General features: G+C 45.6%; 1 long non-coding RNA gene across 1 annotated transcript; it reads right to left on the bottom strand.

Annotated features, from left to right (window-relative positions):
• Positions 1–11787: 11787 nt before the first annotated feature.
• Positions 11788–12336, bottom strand: LOC117192303. The gene is made up of 2 exons (XR_004474281.1): positions 12212–12336; positions 11788–12136 (listed from the first exon to the last, which is right to left on the bottom strand). It is a non-coding gene; the product is annotated as an uncharacterized LOC117192303 (long non-coding RNA).
• Between the last annotated feature and the right edge of the window lie 523 nt (positions 12337–12859).

Genomic DNA, 12859 nt, shown 5'->3' with positions numbered 1-12859 from the left:
ATCTTTTCTGGATCTTATATTACCACCGAGTTCGGAATCTCCAAAGATCCAAGTGAACCAGATCAGCCTCAATCGCGAAGAATATTTAGTGCTGCTAAGTCATATTTAACTAAATATAGGCTTGGCGGAAGATTCGTCAGTACGGCCAGGAACCATATACATCGCACCTGTTGACCTCTAACCAACTTCAGGCGGGCAAGAGTCTATAAAGCAGCCGCACGGGATCGAGTTTTGTCCAATTTAATTCATTATCAAGTTCCAACGCATAACATCAGCAGTTTAACGTAATTTAACTGAAACTTGATTAACACCCCTCTTTGATGTTACGCGCGTACATATCTACATACATATGTGCATATGCACACTAAATTGTCTTTCGTTTGTTACTTTTTGGTTCAATTTTCGCGATAGAGCATAACAATTAAATTTATGAAAACCAAAACAACTGGCTGATGACTAGGCGACGGTGGTTGTAGCGTAATTGTATTGTATGCATTATATATTTATGATTTCCATATTTTATACAGCTGCGGTCAACATCTACGACATCATTGGGCCCAACGATCAGCGTAAGACAATAACGCCCGAGTTAGTAATTATGTACAGCGAAAAGTAGTTTGGTCAAAAGAGCCATTGGCTTGAAAGTGTAGATATGCATACAACGTATAATGATTCAAACCCGTCTGCTCAGTGTGTATAATGCACCCCAGTCTGATCTAGCTTTTGTTTACGATTTCGATTCTTATTCTCTCGTTTTTATACCCGATACTCAAAATGAGTATTGGGGTATATTAGATTTGTGGTAAAAGAGGATGTGTGTAACGTCCAGAAGGAAACGTTTCCGACCCCATAAAGTATATATATTCTTGATCAGCATCAATAGCCGAGTCGATTGAGCCCTGTCTGTCTGTTCGTCTGTCCGTCCGTCCGTCCGTCCGTCCGTCCGTCCGTCCCCTTCAGCGCCTAGTGCTCAAAGACTATAAGAGCTAGAGCAACGATGTTTTGGATCCAGACATCTGTGATATGTCACTGCTACAAAAATATTTCAAAACTTTGCCCCGCCCACTTCCGCCCCCACAAAGGACGAAAATCTGTGGCATCCACATTTTTAAAGATACGATAAAACCAAAAACGCAGAATCGTAGAGGATGACTATATGTTCTAGAGTGTAAAATCTCAACCAGATCGTATAATTATTATAGCCAGAATCAAGAAAACAATTTCATTCTTTCTCGCTCTGTCTCTCTCTAACACACAGGTTTCATGGTCGGCTTTGCCAATTGCAAAATATGAGTTCAAGGATCTCAGAACCTATAAGAGCCAGAGCAACCAAATTTGGTATCCACACTCCTGTGATATCGGACCTTGAACGTTTCGTGTCCAAATTTCGCCACACCCCCTTCCGCCCCCGCAAAGGACGAAAATCTGGGGCATCCACAAATCTCAGAGACTATTAAGGCTAGAGTAACCAAATTTGGTATTCGCACTTCTGTTAGATCTCACTATAAAACGTATATCTCAGAATTTCGGTCCACCCCCTTCCGCCCCCACAAAGGACGAAAATCTGTTGCATCCACAATATTGCACATTCGAGAAAACTAAAAACGCAGAATCATAGATAATGACTATATCTATCAGATTGCTGAATCTGGATCAGATCGGATCATTTTTGTAGCCAAAAGCAAGAAATCAATTTGCAGTGGCCACGCAGCGCCCGACGTCACGCTCAGACTGATTTTCTGTCTCTCTCGCACGCACTCTTTGTCGTGTGGTTCAATATTAGCGGTGTCTGCCGCAGGAGAGCCATACTGACTTAGTATCGGGTATAACTGTAGAGTTGCGGTGTACGCAGCAACTCACAACGTTCCCCCTCGTTATATATATATATATATATTACCCACAAATTAGAACCTAAGTCAATTGTTGTGTTTCTACAACTGCAACGTAATGAATATTGAAATTGAAGTCTCCCATTATATTAAAATATGAATCGTTTTGAATTGAAATGAATCTTTAAAATCATAAAAATGGTCTGTCGAGTATCCGTGCCAGGATCTTATAAAATGTGGTAAATCTTAGTAAAGGATTCATCAAGGGACAATGCAAGAACTCGAACGCATTGTTTGGCGCTTTTATTTGGCGTGTCGGCGCTATCAGTATTTCAGTTTACTTTGTTTTTGTATAATCACTTATAGTTTCCCGTAAAGTGCACTATTTAAATGTAGTGGAGTACAATAGTACAATTAGGTGAGGAAGAACCCCGACCATCCGGCGAGCTAGACCCGAGCCTAGCAAGAGTGCACACGACCAACCCTATTTGTACGCCGTCCTTAAGTTCAGTCATAGTCATCTGCTGATATCAAGGGCCTATATATCTGTTTACATATATATATATTTAAACTCTGGTACACTACATATTTATGGCGCCCAACGTGGGGCCAGGCAACTTGCCAACGAGACCAACGGTACGGCTGAAGAGAGAGCAAGCCAACTGGCTATACATACGCTGGAAGCATGTGATGCCTCCATGCTAAGGAAAAGAAGAAGCCTGAACAACCGCAGGCCAACGTATTGGTGGAACGCTGCAATAGGTAGCGCCAGGCAGGAGTGCCAGCGGAAAAGACGACTATACCAGCGTTCGAGAGGTTCCCCGGAATTCGAGAGGCTCCAAGGAGAATATAAGGAAAGCAGACGCTGCTTGAAGAGGCAGATCAAGGATGCCAAGCGCAAATGCTTCGAAAAGCTCTGCGATGACGCAGATGCGAACCCTTGGGGCTACGCATACAGGCTGGTAATGAAGAGACTGCGAGTGTTCAGTCCCCGCCGCCAATGTGTGCAGATCTGCTGGTTAACATAGTAGAAACCCTATTTCCAGAGAAAGTGGCAGCCCAGAGGGTGATGGATAGAATACCGCCACCTGAAATAGAAGCCACCACGAGAGCAGAAGTCCTCGAAGCTCTACAACGGATCAAGAACGGCAAAGCACCAGGACCTGATGGGGTCCCAAATGCCGTTCTCCGCACGGCTATTGAGACCAATCCACAAATGTACGTGGATTTATTCAATGCGTGCATGTCCGAAGGGACCTTCCCCAGACCATGGAAGCGACAGCGGCTAGTCCTCTTACCCAAGGGGAACAAGCCGACCGAGGAGCCATCATCCTATAGACCACTCTGCATGCTCGACACAGTGGGTAAGATCCTCGAGCGCATAATCCACACCAGGCTGGAGAAGGCAGTAACGCGTCAGCTCTCACCGAGACAGCACGGGTTTCGCAAAGGCAGGTCCACGGTGGACGCAATCGGCGAGGTATGTGAGATAGCAAAGCGAGCTATCGATGGCACCCGATGGATGTACGGGACCAAAGAGTATTGCATAGTGGCAACACTCGATGTCCAAAATGCATTCAACTCTGCCAATTGGGATCACATACTAGAAGAATTGAGAAACTTTCAAGTACCGCCGTATCTGCAGAATATCATCGCGGACTACCTAAGAGACCGAGTGCTCATATATGAGACGGATAAGGGGACACGTGAGCACCAAATCACTGGAGGAGTTCCCCAAGGATCGGTCCTCGGCCCGCTGCTGTGGAACATCATGTATGATGGAATCCTCAAGATGGATAGCAATAGTCGTAGTGGCAAAACAGAAAGAAGCGGCGGAAGAAATCTGCAACGACGCGGTAGAGAGAGCCAGAACATGGCTATCAGGGAGGGATCTCTCATTAGCCACCCACAAAACGGAGGCGGTGCTCATAAGCAGCAGGAAAGTAGTGGAGACGGCCACGATCCGAGTAGGAGACTGCACTATTAGCTCCAGTCCAAGCCTGAAGTACCTGGGGGTCATGATTGACCACAGACTCAGCTTCAAGCATCACATGGCGTATGCAAGCAGCAAAGCAGGAAAGACGGCAGTGGCCCTATCCCGCATCATGGCCAACACCGGAGGCCCGAAACAGCCAAGGCGAAAGCTACTAGCGAGCGTAGTTGGCTCAACGCTTATGTACGCTGCACCAATATGGGTTGATGCAATGAAGCATAAAACATATGCCCGAGAATGCAACGCAGTCCAGAGGCTGTGTGCCCTGAGGGTGTGTTGCGCATTCAGAACGGTATCCCAAGACGCCGCACTTGTGGTAGCAGTAATGATTCCCATCCATCCGCTGGCAAGAGAAGCCGCAGGAATCAGGGCACAGCGAACCCTGGGGACTACGGACCAGGACACCAGAGGTGCCTTAAGGCAGCGCACAATCCTGCAATGGCAAGATTCGTGGGATAACAGCAGCAAAGGTCGATGGACCCATAGGCTAATCCCAGACCTGAAGAGTTGGCTGAACCGTAGCCATGGACAAGTGGAGTATCACCTGACACAACTGCTGACAGGACACGGTTGCTTTAAAGCCTACCTGCATAGGTTTAAGCACGAGGACGACCCCTTCTGCGTGGTCTGCGCAGGGGTCATCGAAGACGCAGAGCACTGCTTCTTCGAATGTCCAAGATTTCGGCAAGAACGAGAGGATCTAAGCAACAAGCTTGGAAGAATGCCAGCGGTGACAAACCTGGCAGAATGCCTGCTGGAGTCGGAAGGAAACTGGGCCGCGATTAGATTCATGGCCGTAACTATGGCTACCAAACTGCGTCGCGAAGAAAGAGCACGCAATGCAAGGAGATAAAGGATAAAGGAGATTATTAAGAGAAGAGCCCTACGGGCATCTCCCCCCGGCGAAGTAATATCTCGCGACAGTACCGCCGGGATCCGGGATAGGTGTGGTTGGTTTTAGAGCGGTTAGAGTCCCTCACTTCGGCTTGGGCTGAGTCGGCATGAAGCTTTCCTGTAGTCACACAACAACAAAAAAAACGAGGGGGAACGTTGTGAGTTGCTGCGGACACCGCAACTCTACGGTTATACCCGATACTAAGTCAGTATGGCTCTCCTCCGGCAGACGCTGCTAATATTAAACGACACGACAAAGAGTGCGTGCGAGAGAGACAGAAAATCAGTCTGAGCGTGACGTCGGTCGCTGCGTAACCACTGCAAATTGATTTGTTCCTATTGGCTATAAAAATGATCTGATCTGATCCAGATTCAGCAATCTGATAGATATGGTCATTATCTATGATTCTGCGTTTTTAGTTTTCTCGAATGTGCAATATTGTGGATGCAACAGATTTTCGTCCTTTGTGTGGGCGGAAGGGGGTGGGGCAAAATTCTGAGATATACGTTTTATAGTGAGATCTAACAGAAGTGCGGATACCAAATTTGGTTACTCTAGCCTTAATAGTCTCTGAGATTTGTGGATGCCCCAGATTTTCGTCCTTTGCGGGGGCGGAAGGGGGTGTGGCGAAATTTGGACACGAAACGTTCAAGGTCCGATATCACAGGAGTGTGGATACCAAATTTGGTTGCTCTGGCTCTTATAGGTTCTGAGATCCTTGAACTCATATTTTGCAATTGGCAAAACCGACCATGAAACCTGTGTGTTAGAGAGAGACAGAGCGAGAAAGAATGAAATTGTTTTCTTGATTCTGGCTATAATAATTATACGATCTGGTTGAGATCTTACATTCTAAAACATATAGTCATCCTCTACGGACGGACGGACGGACGGATGGACGGACGGACGGACAGACGGACAGACAGACAGGGCTCAATCTACTCGGCTATTGATGCTGATCAAGAATATATATACTTTATGGGGTCGGAAACGATTCCTTCTAGACGATACACACATCCACTTTTACCACAAATCTAATATACCCCAATACTCATTTTGAGTATCGGGTATAAAAACACACACCCACAGCCAGTGTGTGTATTCTAGTGAGTGCGGTCGTGTTTTTAAATCGTTCCGTATAATTCAGTGGAAAACGTCGGAAGTTAGCCTGGAAAAGAGGCAAAGAGTAGTTAGCGCGAGCCATAGTAGTACTGCGTTACTTACCTGCGCGGAACGCAAGTCCGCAAGCAGAGAAGCGGCCACCTGGCCAATAGTACTGGCCGAAATCCCAGTGGGACGCCGTCGAGCCCTAGGCCGAAGGGGGGGGGGAAGGAACAGCAGGTAAGTGCCTGTTTTCCTATTCTTCTTCGCTGTGATTCTTGGCGCCACTTGTTGGTTGCTGCCTTCTTTTTGTTTTTGGGCAAAATTGGCCAAGCACACCGCAAGTGGTGTTGGATAACGACGGAAGAACAGCTGACTGGAGGCACGGAGCTAAGTGCTGGAAAACGACAGCGTCTGGCCAATAGAGGGCGCGGCCACAGCAACCGGAGTTGCCAGATCAACGGCCAGATCGGAGATGAGCGATCAGCGGGAACAAGCTGCGGCTTGCAGCACTCCGCTGACAAGCTCATTCGCCTGGGATGAGGAGAATCCCTTTCGCCGGAAAAATGCTCTGGCGCGATCGCCAAACCAGCCGGCGGAAGCAGTGGAGGAGCGCGCAAGATCCTCTCCTCCAACGTTGCAGCGCCCCCAAGAGGAGCAAGCAGACCCGAAGGAGAGGGCCATGGCGCATTTGGCGAGCTTGGGCCAAAAGGCCAGAGAGTTGAGGAAGCTGATGGTGCTCCCAAAGAGGTCCATCACAAACCCAATGAGGGATCTGGTGGATGAGATCGAATATCTGCAGCGAGAGTTGGAATCGTGCTGGCAGGCGATCTATGCGGAGCAGGCTGTAGCCAAGGTTACACAGCCGGCAGTGACGGAGAGGGCGGGAAAGAGGGCACGGCCAGAGCCCAGGAACACCACACACCCGTCCCGTCCCCGTCCCCAAGGCCGAAGAAGCCAAAACATGGACCCAAAAAGTAAAAAAAAAAACGGAGAAGAAGCCGCAGGAAGCCCAAATGAGGGACGCCGTAGCTCGCAAGGGACCGGAGGACGCCCCAAAGGATCGAGAGGTGGGGTGGGTGAAGGTCGTAGCTAGGCAAAGGCCAAAGCCAAAGCAGCAGCAACGACCAAGACCGCCACGCAGCGATGCAATAGTCATCGCCGCCACCAGCACTGTCTCATATGCAGACATTCTAAGGAAGGTCAAGACAGAGCCAAGTCTTAAAAAGCTAGGGCAATCGGTGCAAGGGGTGCGACGCACAGCAAAAGGAGAGCTGTTGCTGATGCTGGAAAAATCGGCGGACCCGAGAACCCACGAGATGCAGGCAGCAGTCAAGGAAGCGCTAGGAAGCACGGTTGAAGTAAGGAGTCTTACCGAAACTGTCATCTTGGAGGTAAGGGACATAGACGAAGTGTCCACCCAAGAGGAAGTCCTAGCGGAACTCAAAGCGCAGGCAGGGGTGGAAATCTGCGAGGCCGCAGCCATCTCCATCAGACCAGCCTATAGGAGCACGCAGACCCTGACTCTGAAAGTTCCACCGGCTATAGCAAAGCCCCTCCTGGAGAAAGGAAGAATTCGCCTGGGGTGGGGGTATTGCAGAATACGACCCAAGTCAACTCCCCGAAGATGCTACAAGTGCATGGAGTTTGGCCACATCGCGCCTAATTGTAAGAGCAGCCAAGACTTCACGAAGTGCTGCTACAATTGCGCAGGAGCCGACCACCAGGCCAAAGATTGCAAAGACGAACCAAGTTGCATTCTTTGCAAGCGCCACCGGGTGAAGGACCCGAAGCACCAAACCACGAGTTCGAGGTGCCCGCAGTACCAAAAGGCGATGCAGCAAATGAAGGATAGATGAAAATCATCCAACTAAACCTCAACCACTGCGAGATGGCACAGCAGCTGCTGGACCAGACCATATGGGAGCACCGTATTGATGTAGCAGTCATAAGCGAGCAATACCGGAATCGCAACTCGGGAGAGTGGATTGCTGACTCGAGCAAGAAGGCAGCGATATGGAGCTGTGCGAGTCCCACACAGCAACGGGGTCTATAATAGACCTTACGTTCGTGAGCAGCAGCCTCAGCCGCAGGACAACGTGGGAAGTTAGTGGCTTATACACCGGGAGGGACCACCAAGCCCTCATATGTGAAATCCAGGAAGCGGGCGCACCTAACCCGTTCATTGGCAATCAGATCGGTTATAAGACCGAAACGTGTAGTAGCCAGCACAAAAATATAGGGAATTGGTTATCTTCTTTCGTCTCATGAGACCCCCTAGTGATCTTTCAAATGATCAAGCTTTAGCCGCTCTTAAGGTTGGATCAAAGCTTTAGCCGCTCTTAAGTCCGAACGCCCACGCACACATGCAAGCGACGGACAGTGGGAAGCATAGACGGCAATCGTACGATTGCACAGTTAAGCTATGCTGTGCATTAGACGATCGTCTAATGCTGCTCGAAAGTTCTAGATCATACGATTGCACAGTTAGTAAAAAGCTCAAAAGCTCTGCTGCACAGGCTACTCAGTCCATCGTCTATTACTGCTTTGAACAAAAGAAGAATGTTGATCGATCTGTACAGACGTGATAAGTCCCGAGTGCGAGCAACATACACAGTGCACACATATATACATATATAGTGCTGTCCGGAAAATATATATATTTCCACATATATATGCTGGAAGCATGTAATTACAGGTGCCGTACAGTCCAGTGGTCAGTGAATAAGAAGAATTTAGCGCAGATATATTTGGGGAAAAAGGTATGTTTTCATATTAATGCCGTGCACGTGCTGACATAACCTATGTTGCAGGGAAGTGTACCTAAGCTGCCCCATCGCGGTATAGTCTCGAGAAGACTACCCTGGGAGCTGGCTTAGGCGTACAGTTGTCGAGGTCTCTCCAACTCCAACCATAATTCATCTTTTCTGGATCTTATATTACCACCGAGTTCGGAATCTCCAAAGATCCAAGTGAACCAGATCAGCCTCAATCGCGAAGAATATTTAGTGCTGCTAAGTCATATTTAACTAAATATAGGCTTGGCGGAAGATTCGTCAGTACGGCCAGGAACCATATACATCGCACCTGTTGACCTCTAACCAACTTCAGGCGGGCAAGAGTCTATAAAGCAGCCGCACGGGATCGAGTTTTGTCCAATTTACATTTAATTCATTATCAAGTTCCAACGCATAACATCAGCAGTTTAACGTAATTTAACTGAAACTTGATTAACACCCCTCTTTGATGTTACGCGCGTACATATCTACATACATATGTGCATATGCACACTAAATTGTCTTTCGTTTGTTACTTTTTGGTTCAATTTTCGCGATAGAGCATAACAATTAAATTTATGAAAACCAAAACAACTGGCTGATGACTAGGCGACGGTGGTTGTAGCGTAATTGTATTGTATGCATTATATATTTATGATTTCCATATTTTATACAGCTGCGGTCAACATCTACGACATCATTGGGCCCAACGATCAGCGTAAGACAATAACGCCGGAGTGAGTAATTATGTACAGCGAAAAGTAGTTTGGTCAAAAGAGCCATTGGCTTGAAAGTGTAGATATGCATACAACGTATAATGATTCAAACCCGTCTGCTCAGTGTGTATAATGCACCCCAGTCTGATCTAGCTTTTGTTTACGATTTCGATTCTTATTCTCTCGTTTTTATACCCGATACTCAAAATGAGTATTGGGGTATATTAGATTTGTGGTAAAAGAGGATGTGTGTAACGTCCAGAAGGAAACGTTTCCGACCCCATAAAGTATATATATTCTTGATCAGCATCAATAGCCGAGTCGATTGAGCCCTGTCTGTCTGTTCGTCTGTCCGTCCGTCCGTCCGTCCGTCCGTCCGTCCGTCCCCTTCAGCGCCTAGTGCTCAAAGACTATAAGAGCTAGAGCAACGATGTTTTGGATCCAGACATCTGTGATATGTCACTGCTACAAAAATATTTCAAAACTTTGCCCGCCCACTTCCGCCCCACAAAGGACGAAAATCTGTGGCATCCACATTTTTAAAGATACGATAAAACCAAAAACGCAGAATCGTAGAGGATGACTATATGTTCTAGAGTGTAAAATCTCAACCAGATCGTATAATTATTATAGCCAGAATCAAGAAAACAATTTCATTCTTTCTCGCTCTGTCTCTCTCTAACACACAGGTTTCATGGTCGGCTTTGCCAATTGCAAAATATGAGTTCAAGGATCTCAGAACCTATAAGAGCCAGAGCAACCAAATTTGGTATCCACACTCCTGTGATATCGGACCTTGAACGTTTCGTGTCCAAATTTCGCCACACCCCCTTCCGCCCCCGCAAAGGACGAAAATCTGGGGCATCCACAAATCTCAGAGACTATTAAGGCTAGAGTAACCAAATTTGGTATTCGCACTTCTGTTAGATCTCACTATAAAACGTATATCTCAGAATTTCGCTCCACCCCCTTCCGCCCCCACAAAGGACGAAAATCTGTTGCATCCACAATATTGCACATTCGAGAAAACTAAAAACGCAGAATCATAGATAATGACTATATCTATCAGATTGCTGAATCTGGATCAGATCGGATCATTTTTGTAGCCAAAAGCAAGAAATCAATTTGCAGTGGCCACGCAGCGCCCGACGTCACGCTCAGACTGATTTTCTGTCTCTCTCGCACGCACTCTTTGTCGTGTGGTTCAATATTAGCGGTGTCTGCCGCAGGAGAGCCATACTGACTTAGTATCGGGTATAACTGTAGAGTTGCGGTGTACGCAGCAACTCACAACGTTCCCCTCGTTATATATATATATATATATTACCCACAAATTAGAACCTAAGTCAATTGTTGTGTTTCTACAACTGCAACGTAATGAATATTGAAATTGAAGTCTCCCATTATATTAAAATATGAATCGTTTTGAATTGAAATGAATCTTTAAAATCATAAAAATGGTCTGTCGAGTATCCGTGCCAGGATCTTATAAAATGTGGTAAATCTTATTAAAGGATTCATCAAGGGACAATGCAAGAACTCGAACGCATTGTTTGGCGCTTTTATTTGGCGTGTCGGCGCTATCAGTATTTCAGTTTACTTTGTTTTTGTATAATCACTTATAGTTTCCCGTAAAGTGCACTATTTAAATGTAGTGGAGTACAATAGTACAATTAGGTGAGGAAGAACCCCGACCATCCGGCGAGCTAGACCCGAGCCTAGCAAGAGTGCACACGACCAACCCTATTTGTACGCCGTCCTTAAGTTCAGTCATAGTCATCTGCTGATATCAAGGGCCTATATATCTGTTTACATATATATATATTTAAACTCTGGTACACTACATATTTATGGCGCCCAACGTGGGGCCAGGCAACTTGCCTTAGAATCTAAAACCAATTAAGAGCCGATATTAAAATTTGGATTTATAGTGTCTTACTATATAGGCCGTTTATTTTAATAAGACAAGCAAATCTTGCCTTGGTTCTACAAGCTCAACCGGTAATACATCAAAATTTCAGCGACACATTTTCTTTTGCAAAATATTGCATAAAGGTTAAAGATTTCAAAATTTATACTTAGACTCGGTTTTCGGATTTAGCAACTGCAATTCAATTGATTCGGATTGGTTGACCAAAACAGACCTATAGTATCGAATTGTGAGTATCAGAGACAGTTATGCAATACCATACAGTGATCAGAATAAACCGGAATTGTTTTAGGATTTTGCGGTTCCAGTTCACTTCATTTTGGATTGACCGACCAAAGCAACCCTGCTTTTTCTCTTTAGGCATCTTGAGTTATTCGGATTTACAATTTTATATTGCCAAATCGCGATAGTTGTCCAATGATTCAGTGCACGAAAATAGAAAAGCCTACTGAAACCAAATAGATATTTTGTAAGTATTCTGGCATGTGGGAAAGACAGACCTTATTATTACAATTAATACCTTCTTATATAATTTTTTTTTATTAGTTTTTCTTTAATTCCTTAAATATTGTCTGATATACAATGGCTGTAAGGCGAAGTACAGATGATATAACAACTGCTTTGCAGGAAGCAGAACCATTTTGTGGAATTTGCAACGAAGTATTGGGAACTAGTGAGATTATAGCCCACACCCCGTGGAGACACAAATTCCATAAACTTTGTATTTTGGAACAGATTAGGACAAACCCAAAATGTCCCACCTGTTCATTAGATTGTTCTGCTCTGGCACTAACATTCTCTAACAACACGTTGTTAGCCGAGCTTAACGCCGAAGGAACACGTCCAACTAGTGCTAACGAATCTTTTAGCACAATAGACGGAACGTCTAATCGACCTAAAAAGGGTCAAAAGTTTATTAGAAGGGGTATGAATACGAGATCAACTCAACGATCCCGGTTAGATCGCTCACCAACAGAAACTGAAACCAACAACACAACCCTTCCAATAACCACTCAAGTGGAAATCGCTAACTACGTCCAGTCTGCTGTAAGCATTCAACAGGCTCAGTTAATGGAACAACTAACTTCATTTTTAAGAAAAACAATTGAATCTTCGATTCAAAATCAATTAGCGTCACTCCAGTTGACACAACCAGAACATATCACACCCGATGTTTCCGGTGACAATAACATTAACCAAACAAATAACGTGGGTATCGGTCAAGCACGAGATAGTCACGCAGAAGTTCTTTTAGATTTTTCAAGAGCGAGTGCAAATCGAAGTAATTCGAGCTCACACGTAGCTCCAGAAAAAGTTTCCAGTATAATGCAGAATTGGCGCATTAAATTCGATGGTTCAAAAACATGCATGAGGATGGATGAGTTTATTTATCGAGTACGTTCTCTAACGCAACAAAATCTTTATTACAATTATCAATTGCTTTGTGATCACTTGTATCTTTTATTCGCGGTAAAAGCTAGTGATTGGTACTGGAAATTCCATCGAACTTACCCAAACTTTAATTGGGATACGTTTTGTATAGAGTTTAGACGAAGATTTGAAGATGTTGAGACCGACTATGATATCTGGGAAAAGATTAGGAAACGTCGTCAGGGCG

Source organism: Drosophila miranda (assembly GCF_003369915.1).
Source record: "Drosophila miranda strain MSH22 chromosome Y unlocalized genomic scaffold, D.miranda_PacBio2.1 Contig_Y2_pilon, whole genome shotgun sequence".
Taxonomy (NCBI): Eukaryota; Metazoa; Arthropoda; class Insecta; order Diptera; family Drosophilidae; genus Drosophila; species Drosophila miranda.
Note: the sequence above shows the minus strand (reverse complement) of the source record. Positions and strands in the feature narration are given on the sequence as shown.